General features: G+C 33.6%; 2 protein-coding genes across 8 annotated transcripts in view; both read left to right on the top strand.

The window, feature by feature from the left end:
• Nucleotides 1–14,678, top strand: part of LOC128164854 (CAP-Gly domain-containing linker protein 3-like) — a 134,987-nt gene that overhangs the window by 57,086 nt on the left and 63,223 nt on the right. The gene's annotated exons all lie outside the window — the stretch shown is intronic.
• LOC128164858 (neuronal calcium sensor 2-like) overlaps nt 1–14,678 on the top strand; it is a 39,356-nt gene that overhangs the window by 7,041 nt on the left and 17,637 nt on the right. For 4 of the 7 annotated variants that reach the window (XM_052828903.1, XM_052828896.1, XM_052828898.1 and 1 more), the window contains exon 2: nt 5,297–5,347. The gene's annotated coding sequence lies outside the window, so the exon portion shown is untranslated. Of the gene's footprint in view, nt 1–1,866; nt 1,943–5,165; nt 5,348–5,853; nt 6,006–14,678 lie in introns of those variants that run through there. The other 3 variants (XM_052828899.1, XM_052828902.1, XM_052828901.1) reach the window with 3 other exon arrangements.

Below are 14,678 nucleotides of genomic sequence, written 5' to 3'. Positions count from 1 at the left end.
TTTTACGCGGGTGTTAATTCCTCGTGTTTAATTAGGAATCTACAGTAATATAGAATATTCACACTGTATGATAGTTCAGATGGGTAAAGGAAGCTTATATAAGATTTTATTTATTTCTGGCTTGATACAGTATATGGCTGTATCAGTTCGCTTGCACTCAGTTGAAATGGCTAAATGCTCCCTGATCTACTGACATTCCAGATCAGTGGTCCAAGATAAAGTCTCTGCAAATTAAGGTCTGGATCATTTGGTTACTATAGAGTCGGTGGCCTGTTTGCTCGAGTTGAGATGTAGGACACTCGCTGCTTCTGAGTCTGATTATTTGGTGTCAAATGCCATATATACGACGTAGAAAAACCGCTTTGCTGTAGGTCATGTGTTAATTTTTTTATTGTCTAGATATTTTTTTTAAACAAAATGTATACGAGATTTTTTATATTGTAAGGACATTATATATCCTTTGATGATCTACCAGGTGAAGCTCCTTAAACCAAATTTCTTCTAACAATCCATTTTCTATAGATGCCAAGATCAGGGCATCTCTTTGCATCATTAACAAGGAAATGAAGGACGTTTTTGTATGTTATGCAAGAGAGGAAGAAGAACAAAAAAGAAAATATATTGATGTCAAAGCTGCATGGCCTCCAAGAAGTTGCTGTTTTTTATGCAATGTTTTATATAAGTTTTATGGAATAGTAATTATAAAGCAGACACCATATGCAGGTTTATTTCCATCGATATGTTACTTATATCTTGGCTTCCTCCTGGTGTAAAGGCAATTTGGACAAATTTTACTAGCTCTGCTGCTGTGTATATTTGGTCTTTCTTTCCAATATTACTGACAGTGGTTGAATAATCTAAAGTATACTTTGATGCCTTAATAAGATGATATACAAATGACTGATATATTTTCTTGCTAAAAAAAGAGTAAGCAAGGGAGACAAATCAGTATTGATAGTATCAGTAATTATGAATATGCAACATTACAGAGCCATTATAACTTGGTTACAGGTAACTGGCTCTTGAACTTGTGGATGGTCTGCGTCTGATGAATTATTTAATGTTATTGACTTTAGCTATACAGAATTTATTCCGATTAAGTGTACTGCCAGTGTCCTTTATTACTAATCTACGTCACTTGTTAAGGGTAGCAAAATTTGCATTAATAGTATTAGCAGTGTGCAAGACAAGGTTTATTTCTGTCTGCAAGTACCGTTATCATTGGCTTCATCCAGAGTCAGATACATACTTTTGTTGAACTCATTCTGACGGGTCATGTTTATGTGATATGTATTATGATAAATCTCCAACACATAGCTATGAGTAACTCACTGTAACATAGCTGAGTTGTAGTTATGCATGGATTGTCTTTGGATTTACATAACTTGCAGGTGGATTCATTCACCCTGTATTTATACCAACTCTTTCCCTTAATAGTTATACAAAGTTATACGTGTATTTGCTTTTTCCTAAGCTTTCATTTTTCAGAATAGGTGAATATCCAACTTCAAATGTAGATAAACTCCATTTCATCTACAGTTGAAACAGTTTTCTAGAACACTATCAGTTTAACATTGGATGGATTTCAAAGGCTGGCTATTTCAAATACAAGTATTTATATTAAAAGATTAGTAACAGTCTTTTGAGTACAAAGAGCAACCTAAAGCTTTGTTAAACACAAAACAAAATACATTAGCTATCTATCAGGGTGCAAGAGCGACTTGCAAATTGATGAAGTTGAAATTGGTCATTTTGCATGTATGCTTTCCTCTAAGGCTTACATTACCATAAGAATATATCGTGTATTAAACTCTACCAGAATCCTTATTATGGAAACTAAATACAGAAGTTCTTTCTATCTTGCAGGCATTGTCAGGTCTTACTGTTAAACTTAAGATTTATCTCCTGTATGTATGAGTTGACAGTGGATTATTTGGTGAAGGTAAGATGTTTCTTCAGGGATGGTTTTCTACTTCCTGATGGAGACTGCATGCTACCAGTATCTTCATTCTGCATGCTTGAATATTGGCGGCCCTGGTTGCATCCAGTGACAACTGCTTTGGCCAATTGCTTCACCAATTGATTTAATGCCATAGGTTACACCCAAATTGTTTTGGTTCCAAATAAAAGAATAAAAACATGACCATGTCTGTGAATGTTCTTTAATTTGGACATATTTATTACAAAACTTGCATGTTCGAAAACTAAAATTGTGTCCTTTTTCTAATTAAACAAATGTCTTGAGTAGGTGTCATGATCATTTAGTCTTTGATAAAGATTCCCCAGTTGTAATCTTTCTGAGAGATTTGCCTCAGAGGCTGAGGTGCCTAGGAATTTTCACAATGACAAATCTGCAGATTGATTTTTGTAACTGTTGTGATTTATGCTGGAAGCATATGCACAAGACCCATCTGAATTTGACAGATTTGCCTTTTTTCCCCTTGTGTATTTTTCAGTACAATTGTTTTTCCACATTCCATTAGTAGATATCCTGAGGAAAGGAGAGAACCTTGTACAGGGTACTTGTAATTAATTGCAGTAAACTAGATTGAAAAGGATAAAATATTACTGTTTAAATACAGTTTAGCTTTTTGTTACCAATAAGTAAAATATCAGTAGGTAACACACTAAATTGATATTTCATTATGGTTCTCTCTCTCTCTCTCATTCTCTCTCTCTCTCTCTCTCTCTCTCTCTCTCTCTCTCTCTCTCTCTCTCTCTCTCTCTCCTTTGATTACTTTCTTGTGATTCTCATTTGAACCCAAACAACTACAGCAATTAGCATGAATGTGAATCATAGTTCTCTTTTGGAAATTAAAATCACAGGACAATTCTTGTTGTTTGAAATACAATTTTGTTGGTGTATGAATCAAATCTTATAATTTTTTTAATCAATAGCAGATGTTGATCAAATGATTTAATTACATTAAGGTATTAGAGGGTTAATTGAGAAAATTGGATCCCCAAATCAAGGAGATGTAAAAAAAAAAAAAAAAAATATTGAAGCATTTCACCAAGGCACAGCCTATGGTTATGGCATGGGCCTTTGGATAGTTTGTCAAACAGCAAATTGACATAGGCCTGTCTATTTCATTGTTGGCCATTTAGTCATTGGATCATAGAAATTAACAATATTTGCCTGATTCTAATACATGTAAGTTGCTTTTCTGTATGCAGGGCTAGGTTGGTTTAGTTTTGCATGTACTATTTTGAATGGCAAATTTCAAGTGAAAATTTATGAGGCAAACAAAAGCCAGATTTCTGTCAAACAAAACAATATCCAGATAAAGAGTGAGATGCTGGCCATTTTCTTAGAAACTGGACTCAATAAGAATAAATGAGGCGAGTTTTATGACTTGAATTCTGAAACACCCCCATTCAATACTAGCTCCTGAAGTAGATGCTTAATTCGGACCAAGGTGACCTAAGAGATCTTATAAACACGTCCAAGAAGAGAACGTTCCATCAGTTGGACTCCGGAAATAATTGACTTGTGGGAACATCTGTTATAGACTGCCGCTGGTATTGATCTCTACCGTCCCTAATTCAGTAAGGAGATCCATCTACCCATTTTCAGACTTTGCCAATAAACTTTTTCCTCTACATATGTGACAAATGAATTTAGATGATTAAATGGAGTTGGTAAGGTGATGGTATTCACATTTAATCCATCTTGTTTTGTATGGATCTGTTGAAGGGGGGGGGGGGAAGGGCTACAGGATGGGTTATTTTCATGTATTGACATTCAAATTAAAAGAAATTCAGACTTATATGTTGAAATGTTTTATCAGACATTTTTTTCTTGAAGTTATAAGAGGTCACATTTCCTATCACTCAGAAAATTTTTATTTAACTTTGAGATCTATATTTTGTTGTAGCTTAATTGCTTTTGTTATTGGACAAATATGGAGGGAGGGGGTGCAAATCGTTACTTGAAGGATTGTAATGGTATTTTAAACTTTATTGTAAACTGTGGAGAAATTTCTACCCTACATCTTGGAAAAGATTGAATCTTGTCTTATCTGAAAAAATGATGCACACTGTATACATACCAGATAAGCAATAGATGCAGTAAACAGTTTTTGAATAAAAGATGGATTGATTCTAATAACCCAATAAAAGGTTAAAGTAAAAGAATACCTACGGGTACCCTAAGCTTTGAATTTTCTTATTGGATTAATTGTTAACATGTGGCCAATTGCGACAGCATCAAATTAAATTATTTCATTAACACAGAAGGCAAATGAGTAAAGGAAAAAAATTGTCACCCATTAATCTTGATTAAGGCACAAAAATTGATTTAGCTAAATACTCCTCCCTGCAGCGGGCATTGAGCAAGGGAAAAAATGAGAGTTTATTTCTCCGAGTCAATGGTCTTATTTAATACGCTTAATTAATTAAGTATCAATTTGATAAAACAATTTCAAGAGAAATTGGAAGAGGGAGGGGGGGGGGGGGGTAGGGGGGTTAACAGTTCAATTATTGGCACGAAATCAGAGAATCAGGTGATTCAGAAGCTGAATGTGCAATTATTGCATGAGGATAGCATGAGACATATTTAAATCTGTATATAGCATTATATTATTTGATGCCAAAAACAGTTTTACTTGATTAGATCTTCCATCTAAAGTTTCTTTTTTTTTTTAAATGAGTGGTTGGGGGGGGGGGGGGTTAACATATTGCGAAGTATCTCTCAGTCAGCAAAACCAATTAGAATCTAAATATGGTAGTGTGGTTATCAACTGATCAGACATAATTGTTACAAAAGGTTACTTTTGCCCTTGTGATGGAAAGATATTGCTTTTAAGGGGAGATAACCCTCATTATTGGGTTGTTTAACACCAATAAAATTCTAGATGTCTTTCCATTGATTGTGCAAATTCTTTTTTGGGAGGGCTGAACTTACTGATGAAGAATTAGAGCTAATTGACTTTTTCAGAGATCCTAAGAGGAGATGTAATTTATCGGTAGTTGGGCCACCTTTCCTTATATTTATGAAGTGTCTTCACCATCACGTAGATTCATTCAGAGGAAAAAAAAATTGTTATGACATTGTAATTATGTCTGATTAAATCAGAGCACAAGTGTCATATGACTGGAGGGCAGTTTCACAGTTCTGGTAGATTTGATAAGTTTCATGTGAATTTTTTATTAGTGGAATGCCTTTTGATTCAGAGTCACTCAGAGGTTGACTGTAGGGTATAGATGTACACAGTGTCCGTTGAACACAGACCGTCAGACCGTCTTGTCACTTAACGCATTAACTTTTAACAGGGATTTTTCTTGCATTTTACAGAAACTGTGGGCAGAAGATTTATGCATATCATTGAATTCACGAAAACCTAAGGTAAGTCAAGAGTATTCTTGTAAACATTTATTTTTCTCAATGTATGCAAGTGTATTTTTTGCTTTTTAGAATTTTGCAGCCATACACATAAATTTTGTTTTCTTGCTTGTATGCAAATAAGCTTACATTTTCTTGGAGGGCACTTATAATTATTGTAAACACGAGTAAACTGTTTTGTTCTTCTGCTGGCCTTGTGGTGATTCCTTCGGAGAAATATTTAATAGCTCTGTTTGTGTGACTATCATATTCAAGATAAGAGGATTGGTACAGAGCTAAGAGGAGCTATCTGTCTGCACTAATGCGATAGTTCTATTGACTAAATTGTTACAATTCCTCATTAAAATCATTTACTGATGGATTAATATAACAGCCAGGCATTTATCGGTCATGCATGCTAATCATGTCAATTGTTCTAGGACCAGAATTAGAACACGTACAGCATAATACATGTATATTTCAGAGGACTGAAGTCGTATGAGTGCATTGAGGGAATCATAATATGTTGAATTATTCTGGTGCATGTGTGTTAAATTATCAAAGCAGTTGTTAAATATTTTTTCACTCCAAAAGGGCCATCAATTTAATTAAGCCTGCATCTAAAAAAAATTGGAAAGGATTATTGGTCACATCAACTGGGAATATTTTTTTGATTTGAAAAGTGAGTAATAAAATAGGTTCTTAAGAAAATGCAAATCAAGATTTGTGCATGTAATGTGTCATAAATCAGAGGTCCTAGACTTGTAAACATTGATTTCTCTCTTCAGCAATGTTGAAGAATTTGTCATGTAGTAAAATTCCATGTTGTCATCCATAAACCTTGCATTTATGAATATATCATCAGTACAAACTTGCATATTTGCATTTGAATGAGAAAAAAATTGGAAACAGTTGAAAACTTGAAATAATGTTGATTCAGTTTTCGAATAATGCAGTAGTGATTAAACTACAAATTAAGGTGATGAGTGAAAGAATTCAGGTACTTGGTCATTGACCTTTATAAAAGGATAATTCATACAGCTTGATTTTTTTCTAGACTTTTCCCCAGGAAGAAAAAGTGTTTATCCTTAATAACTTAGATCATGTAATCTATGGAATCATATCAGGAATCAGAGAGAAATCGGAATTGATTTATTTGTTCGAAACAATCAAGTTCTACATCATTATGAATTCTGGTATATTACTGAGTGTTACAGTCCATAAATTCTCTTAGAGAGGGTATAGAGATTTGATGCATGGTTTGTTCTGCCGGTAATTATGAGGATCAGGGAATACTATAGTTTGTTTGTTGAATTGTTCCATATACAGGGGAAGTTGGATTTCTCCTTGTGGATCACAATCACGAGAAAGTATGATGCTGAAGCAGAGAGCCTTCTAAAGTGTACTTCAGGAGGCTGAAAGCTTGACAAAGAACAAGGGACGTTATTGGCCAAAAATTGCCGTGTTTTAAAATCTAATGATACCTACCATTTTAAAAAGCCAAGAATAAACAAAACTCAACGGTATATGATTTATTCATATAACTTTAGTGTAAGTATGATACATTTTACGTTAAACACGGCGCCTTTTTAAAACGAAACGTCGACATTTTACGAAGCCTTTAACGCGGCGTCATAAACATGACGGACAGGCTTAACTGGATTTTAACACAACCAAATATTTCTCTTATTTTTCCTAAATTTTTTTGGGGTGTTAGTATTTATTTCCAAACTTTCCATTCCCTTTGTTTAGAATAAGAATTTCGTATTAACTAACCCGACATAGTTAGGGAATCCGTACTGCAGAGAAATACTCGAAAGCCAGTAGAGGTAAATGAATATATTATTCACATCCACCAAGTATGATTCCCTCTATTTTATTAGGAAAATGGATTGCACATTCATAGCTCTGTTGAAATTGACAGAACAAAAATATAAACGATCCAGTTCTTACTAGTTTATTGATCGGTCGAAACCTTCAGCAAACCTAAGAAAATCCCGGACTACACGAAATAATCATGGTGATGTCAGAATCAAATTCCAATAGGAGACGATTTGGCTGTTTCTTATACCTAACGTACTGATGTACGTAACAATAATTTTGTTAATTTTTCTGACTTTTTTCAACCAATTTATTAATTTGTTGATAAGAAGATGTAAATATAAATGTCCTTTCCGATATATTTTATTTTATCAAATAAAACATACAACATTACTACTTTCATGTTGTATGTTTTATTTGATAAAATAAAATATATCGGAAAGGACATAAACAATAAATTAGCGATCAATGCAGAGAAAAAGAAGGGTAATGTAATTTTTTCTGCAATCTCGCCACCTTCATTTACCGCATGAATCACCATAGAAAGCATTTCATTGTTTAATATCTTACTTATACTTTGCTATTTTCTTGATTTTTTCTAATACACAAACAACTCTATGTAATTTAAGACAATCGACGCGCGTGGATAGAACAATTTAGCAACTTTATAAATGCAGGAATTTCACAAAGAAAATCATTTACCAACCGGTACAATAATATACAAGAAAACTGATTAATTAAAGAGATGAATAATATAAATTAACTTCTAGCGAGTATTAAGAACGAGCACAGGTCAATGCACTTTCTTTTCAATCTAATTACGTGTGCTTTGTATAGATAAAACCTATAAACCTGGTCATAGATCGTCTACACACTTTTAGTCATTGTGTGGAGATCGTTGTTTAAACCGTGAGTCTAGAATAAATAAAATTTATTCAAATAAGACTTTAGTAGTTCAGTCACTGTTAGTATGCACAAACATATATTCAGAGAGAGAGAGAGAGAGAGAGAGAGAGAGAGAGAGAGAGAGAGAGAGAGAGAGTGTTTATTTCTGTTCAACGTATAGAATATATACAAATTAAACTTCACACTCGCAGTGTAAGAATCATATCAAACATAACAAACAATGTAAGACTAAGTTATTGCTGATCATACTTCTATTATCTTCGGACTTGAAAAGCAAAGGAACGATACGTTTTTGTTGTCGACTCGCGGAAGGAGCATGTGATGCAGCTAACGGGCTGAGTATATATATAGCACGTGCACTCTGAAACTGCTTGGTTGAATTTCATCATAATACTACATGTAGTATGCTATTGTGCATTATTTTATCGTTTCTTGGAACAAGTGATGTAGTCTATAAACAAAAGGTTTCTAAGTGGTTTAATAAAGATGAAGTCTAAAATTTTAGACAAGATCACGAAAGACCATTTATCTACTGATTCACTAATTCTGCGCGCAAAAAGAAATGAATATTTACATTTTTCAGTGTCTTTGCCTGTGATAACACTACGTATCGATTTTGTACTGTACAGTCCAATAAATTCAAATGACGTATAATTGGGGCGCAAGTGGGGTATATTCAAATAATTAATCGTACAATTGCTGAAAATTATATGAATATAAGTAATAAGATATCATTCTTTGAATATTATGAGATGACAATTTCGGTCAGGGCGTGATCAAATCTATTATAAAGCCCGTCGGGCTTTATTGGATTTGATCACGCCCCGACCTAAATTATCACCTCATAATACTCAAAGAATGATTCCTTATTCCTTTAATTAAATATATCAGTGTATGAGACATGTGCATGTTTTATAGGAGAAAAAAATAGATACTTGTAAATATAAAAATGTTTTATCGAAAGAAAATATAAGTTAAATTTAACTGCATATATTGTTCTTATCGAAAAGGTATAATTGTTTTCATTAATATTTTAGATTTGTTATCGCTGAATAGAGTAAAACCCGAGACACATTCCCAAAAACGAGCAACGGCGGACTTTTTTTTGGGGGGGGTGGGGGTAAAAATGGGATTAATCGGGTGACAGTCGGCAGTTCATCAGCCGTTGTCTTGGACGATGTCGTATTCATTTTTCGTCGGCCGACCAATTTTGTGTCCATCGGGCCAAGTTACATTTTTTTCTGCGTCGGTGGCCGATTTCTTCAGTTAAACCAGTCGTTTAATACAAGTAGTCCATCGAACAATTCTCGACCATCTTCCGACCTTCGGAAGACAGTTCTTATGTCTGTCGTCGCTCGGTCGATCGACATTCCGGCATTTGGATTTTCTTAAATGTCGGCCGACTGACGATCGAGGGTCAACTGGTCTTTGGGGCGATTTTGACAAATCGGCTGATGCATTGACTATCAACCGTATACGGATTAGATTTAACATTTACCGGCTATCGGTTAATATATAAGCGGTGGTCAGGCGCGGAACCAATTTCCTCGATAAATTGAAGCAATGCCCACGAAGTTACAGGTGAATATTCAGCAATTGCGAACTTGTCTATCTAATCGGCCGACCATCGGTACTGGTCGAAAGTAAGAAAAGATCACGGAAGACGAAGACAATACGACAATATGTCTAACGTCTGTTCTGGATTTACGATTGATTAAACCACTTCAATCACATATAACGCATACACATGGACTTAAACATAAACTGTTTATTAAAGAGGAAATTATTAGTGCTTTGATCAATCCTTTCAATATGTCGGCGATTATTTTATGTTATGATCTCAACAAAAATCCACTGTAAAAATTTTATATAATCGTTTACATCTAAATAGTGTGTGTGTTGTAATTTTCTATTTATTTATTTATCAATTTATTTCGGTTGCAATTTCTATTTCTTTTTGCCTTTTGGCTTCTCTTACGTATACAAAAAATTATTTTAGATTTTTACAAGATAAACCTCTTTCGCCGGTAAAAACCGCGTGTTACGCCGAGTAACTGTCCGTGTCGGATCGCGTTGTTTGAATTACGTTGTTAAAATGTGCAATTTTCTAATCCTTTTTGCTAAAATTCACATTGTTCACAGTTATTAACCGTCACCATTTTCAGTATATGAATTGATAATGATACAGAAAATAAGTATGTTGAATATAAAAGTGGTTAATGCATGTGAAAGGTTTTAATTTCAGCAAAGACTATTCATATTTCTATATATTAGAACGATTTTTGGAGATCATTCCATGTTTAGCGTACACTAGTGACGTCATAGTGAAAAATGACGTCATTTTGGTGCCTGTAGAATTTAGCCAGCATCGAACTTAGTACAATGCACCACATCAAAAAACAAAACTAAGACGTAAAAAATATGATAAATTTTGCGGCCAAATACGGCTAATAACGTCCCTTGTTCTTAACAAACACTGATCTACCTTCAAATTTTAGATATGATTTTTAGCCATTAACTAAATCATACAGTAAAGAAAAATATCCAAATATTTTTATCTTAAAATTTGAGTATTTTCCTTATTTTTATATACAGAACTCTTTGTTGCAAGGAGATTAATACAGTCTAAAAATGGCCACAGCCATCTATCTCTTTTAAAATTATCAAAACTGGCTCTTGTTAGGCCATCCACTTACCCATGGTCTCTTAAGAAACAAATTAAGATATATCGGAAATTGGGCAAGATATTTAGGTACATATATTCATTTATTGTAATATGAGGTCAGCAAAACCAGTTCCAGTCTCTTTGGAAATCAAGATGTATTGGTGTCTGATTTGATTTACTTATCCATTTTGTATCTCAAGTGGACCCCGATGTATCCTTAAGTTTGCATTATTGAAACCGAATCCTCAACGCTATCTCGCTCTCATGAGTGTTTAGCGGTCTTAGATGTATTTTCTTTAGGATGCTAGGTGGCTCTGCCATGTTCGTTACATAGTAGTATACATTTTTCTACCCCTAAACAAAGAATTTAATGAATTATTCATTTGGATGCAATTGATTTTTGCTGTAGCAAAATGTCAAATTGGATTAGGTAAGTTTTAAGGTGGTTGTTCTTCACCCAGACTCCATACATTTAATGATTTGAGCACTTCCAATATTTTGCTTAAAATTGGTCTTGGAGTGTTAGTTGTTCAGTTCAAACTCTCTTACTTTTTAAAATTTACTTTAGCCATTCTTTTGAAGAAAATTAGATTCTATGGTAGAAGCTGCATTATAAGTAAAATCATTCTGTTCCCAACAATTTTAAGCTAAATCCAAAGCTTTGATTCATAGAGTATAATATGCTCTAAAAGTGATTGAATTGTGAATCTTTTGTCAAAATTGAATGTCATAAATGATTTAGAGTAGAAAGTTTTTGATTTGACTTAATGCGTTGGTGTAGATCATAAAAAATTTACATTATTTTACTTGATTCCTTTTGATGAAGATGAATGTGAATTTTGTTTGATAAAAGACATAACATTCAAGACATTCATGAGAACCTGTTTTAGAGTGATGTATATTGCCACTGATGTAGCTGGACCATGTAATCACCAGTTTTTTATTTCACTCATTTGAATGAAATAAGGATTGCATTACAAAGCAAAATCCTCCATGAATGGAATAATTATTAACTTAAACATAGTTGTGACAAGTACAGAAGATACTTTCAAGGTTTTTGACCTCTTTTCAATGATTTCTTATATCCTCAATTTTTACACCAGTTTGCTGTCATGTTAAATGATTGAAGGCTACCTGATGTACCAGCTGACTTCTAAAAGAGTATCGGTATTACATGTATGGAAAGTTGTTTTTTTTCTTAAAAATATCCTCTTTCATTTTCTTTCCTTCAGAGATTTTTAGTGGACAAGTTGTGTAAGCATTGGTCACTAAGTTGTAGCAAATATTGTGAAAGTATTATAATTGGCATGTATGATATTTGGCAGGAATTGGTTTTTGAACAATTTAGGATTGGATTTGAATAAGGGTATTTCTGGATGTGCCTATTTTTATATATATATACATGTACCAGCATGGCGATGTACTAGATTTAGAGGAAGCTGCTGTCTGCAAAAAGAATTAAGCTAAAACGAATACACAGCCAAATGTAACATGTCTACAGTACAAAGATGCCTATGTGACCTCTACAGGATGTTTCTTGTTCAATCAATGAACTGGTATTTTTAGTGTATGGTGATATGTCATTAATATGAGCCCATGTTTGATATAATTCAATCCACTTAAACAAACACACAAGAGTCCGAGAGAGACCATTCAAACACTCCATTCTATCTCTATAGTAAGACTCATCCTCTTTGAAGCTATTTTGGTAACGTATGGATCTGATCCAGAATATGGGAATAAAATTCCATTACCTAGAGCAAGAAAAAGCAAGCAATTAAATTCAAAGAATATATATATATCAAGAACATTTATTTGAAAGCATACAAACATATAGAAACTTCAAAGAAAACTGTCCTAAATGGAGTTCATTGCAGGCTACAAATTCAAGGTATTTGTCTGCTCCCCTTGACTTGAACCTTTTCACCCATTACTAGCCATTAGAGAAGCCTTGATTATCATGTTAAACATCAGCCAAATACACAATTTGCATTTTTGTGTATTGTTATTGTATGTGTCATGATGAAGCTGTAAATCAAAACTAAGGTGGAATGTCTTTTCCATCTAGCATGATTTCTTTTTATATAGAGATATTTAATCATTGTCGATTAGAAATTCTAAGCAGTATATGTACTTTACCTGAAATAGTGAATTAATATTTGAGGAAGGGGAAACTGATCAATGCTTTTCTGATGGTCATACAAATGTAGAATTTCAGAGACATCATCTTGAAGTGATATCTTATTTTCTATGTTTTTATCATGGGGAAAAGCTTATAAAAGGATGTACCCAGTGTTAAAAAAAAATCTAATATGCATAGTAAGGGAAATTGGATCCTCAGAAGAGATTGCCAAGCAAAAGGTAGAAATGATTTCTATAATTGCCACAGCCCACTATGGGGCATGCAGTCAATGGATCTTTGATCTACCTTTGCAAAAGCAAAGACCTGCAAATCTTGGAAAAGTTGAGTCCTCAAGGTAAGATTGTCTTGAATTCTATAGAGACTGGAAAATATACAACAGAAAGAAAAAGGAAATTTGGCAATGGAAATGGCATTTTGGCAGGAAGAATTTATAGAGCTTGTGCTAGTTAGCACAAGATTTTATCTTGTTATCTTTGTCCGTCTGTCTGTAGGGCTGTTTACTGAAATGTTGAACAAGCAGCTTTGAACATGAATGGATGTATGTGTGATAAATGGTACACTTTAATGATAGATTAAGTGGCATTTCATAGTTTACCTAGAGATAGAAATAGGCTGTTAAAGCCATAATACAGGATAAAAAGAGTTGCTCAGGCAAGAGTGAAATCCTGGGCTATTATTTGCCAAGGACGTAGTGATGTAACAGTTTCTATCCTCATGGCGATCTCCCACTGTAGGGGTTTAACATGTCTGGCTTAGTGTTGAAACAAATCTGTGTTCATGCAAATAATGGAAGTTAATGGGCACTTTAGTGTAAATTCTTTGTATGGTAAAACTTTTTTACAATCTGTTTAATGCTTGAAGACCACATATATCTAGCATGCAATTTACAATTCCAAATACATGTACATCCTGTCTTAAATAGTCTGAGCAGAGAATAATTATTTTCCCTGTGATATTAGATAAAATGTTCTATTTAACAGAGAATAAGAGCACGTTCTTTATGAAACGGAGAATAACAGCACATTCTATCTGTAACAGAGAATAACACCACACTCCATCTGTAACAGAGAATAACAGTACATTCTATATATAACAGAGAATAACAGCACACTCTATATGTAACAAAGAATACATGTAGCATTTACCCCATGAAAATCCATAACATTAATAAAAGAAACTTTCTTTTTGCAGTTGGTTTGATGAACAAACAAAATTATTGCTTTTCATTTCAAATTTTAAAAAAGTGGTTCTCTAATTTCTTGACATCATATATGTTGTTTTATTTTGATTGATAAAAAGCCTTATAGCATGATGATCTGCCATGATTATTAGGTGTTTTCATGATTCACACATTATGACTAACGTGCAGGCAAAAATGTTTTTTGTGCTCGTGTAATCAAGATCTGTCAAGATTTATACAAATCTCAACAATATTTGCATTCAAAATGCATTGCTAAGACTATAAAAGTACATATTTGATTGACAGTGCAAGAATTTATGCAGTGAGTAAACTTGGTTTGTTGCTGTTGAAATTCCCAAGTTGTGTGGTAAGGTAAAAAAAAAAAAACAGACCATGTTTGCTTTTCTGATCCATATCTCTGCAGTCTTACAACCCTTAAGATGAAAAATGGATGCAAGAGAGCTGTTTTAATACTATCCGTTGTTTGCACTTGCAATGGTTAAGAATTTTTTTTCTGATATTATCACTCTGGTTTGCTCAATTTTGAAACTCTCTAAAATGTGCCAGATTAAATACATATGCATATACATGTATATATAATCCCAACTTCTTTAGGTTTAAGTACTATAATATAGGATCA

This window comes from Crassostrea angulata, chromosome 10 (assembly GCF_025612915.1).
Source record: "Crassostrea angulata isolate pt1a10 chromosome 10, ASM2561291v2, whole genome shotgun sequence".
In the NCBI taxonomy this organism is placed as follows: domain Eukaryota; kingdom Metazoa; phylum Mollusca; class Bivalvia; order Ostreida; family Ostreidae; genus Magallana; species Magallana angulata.
Note: the sequence above shows the minus strand (reverse complement) of the source record. Positions and strands in the feature narration are given on the sequence as shown.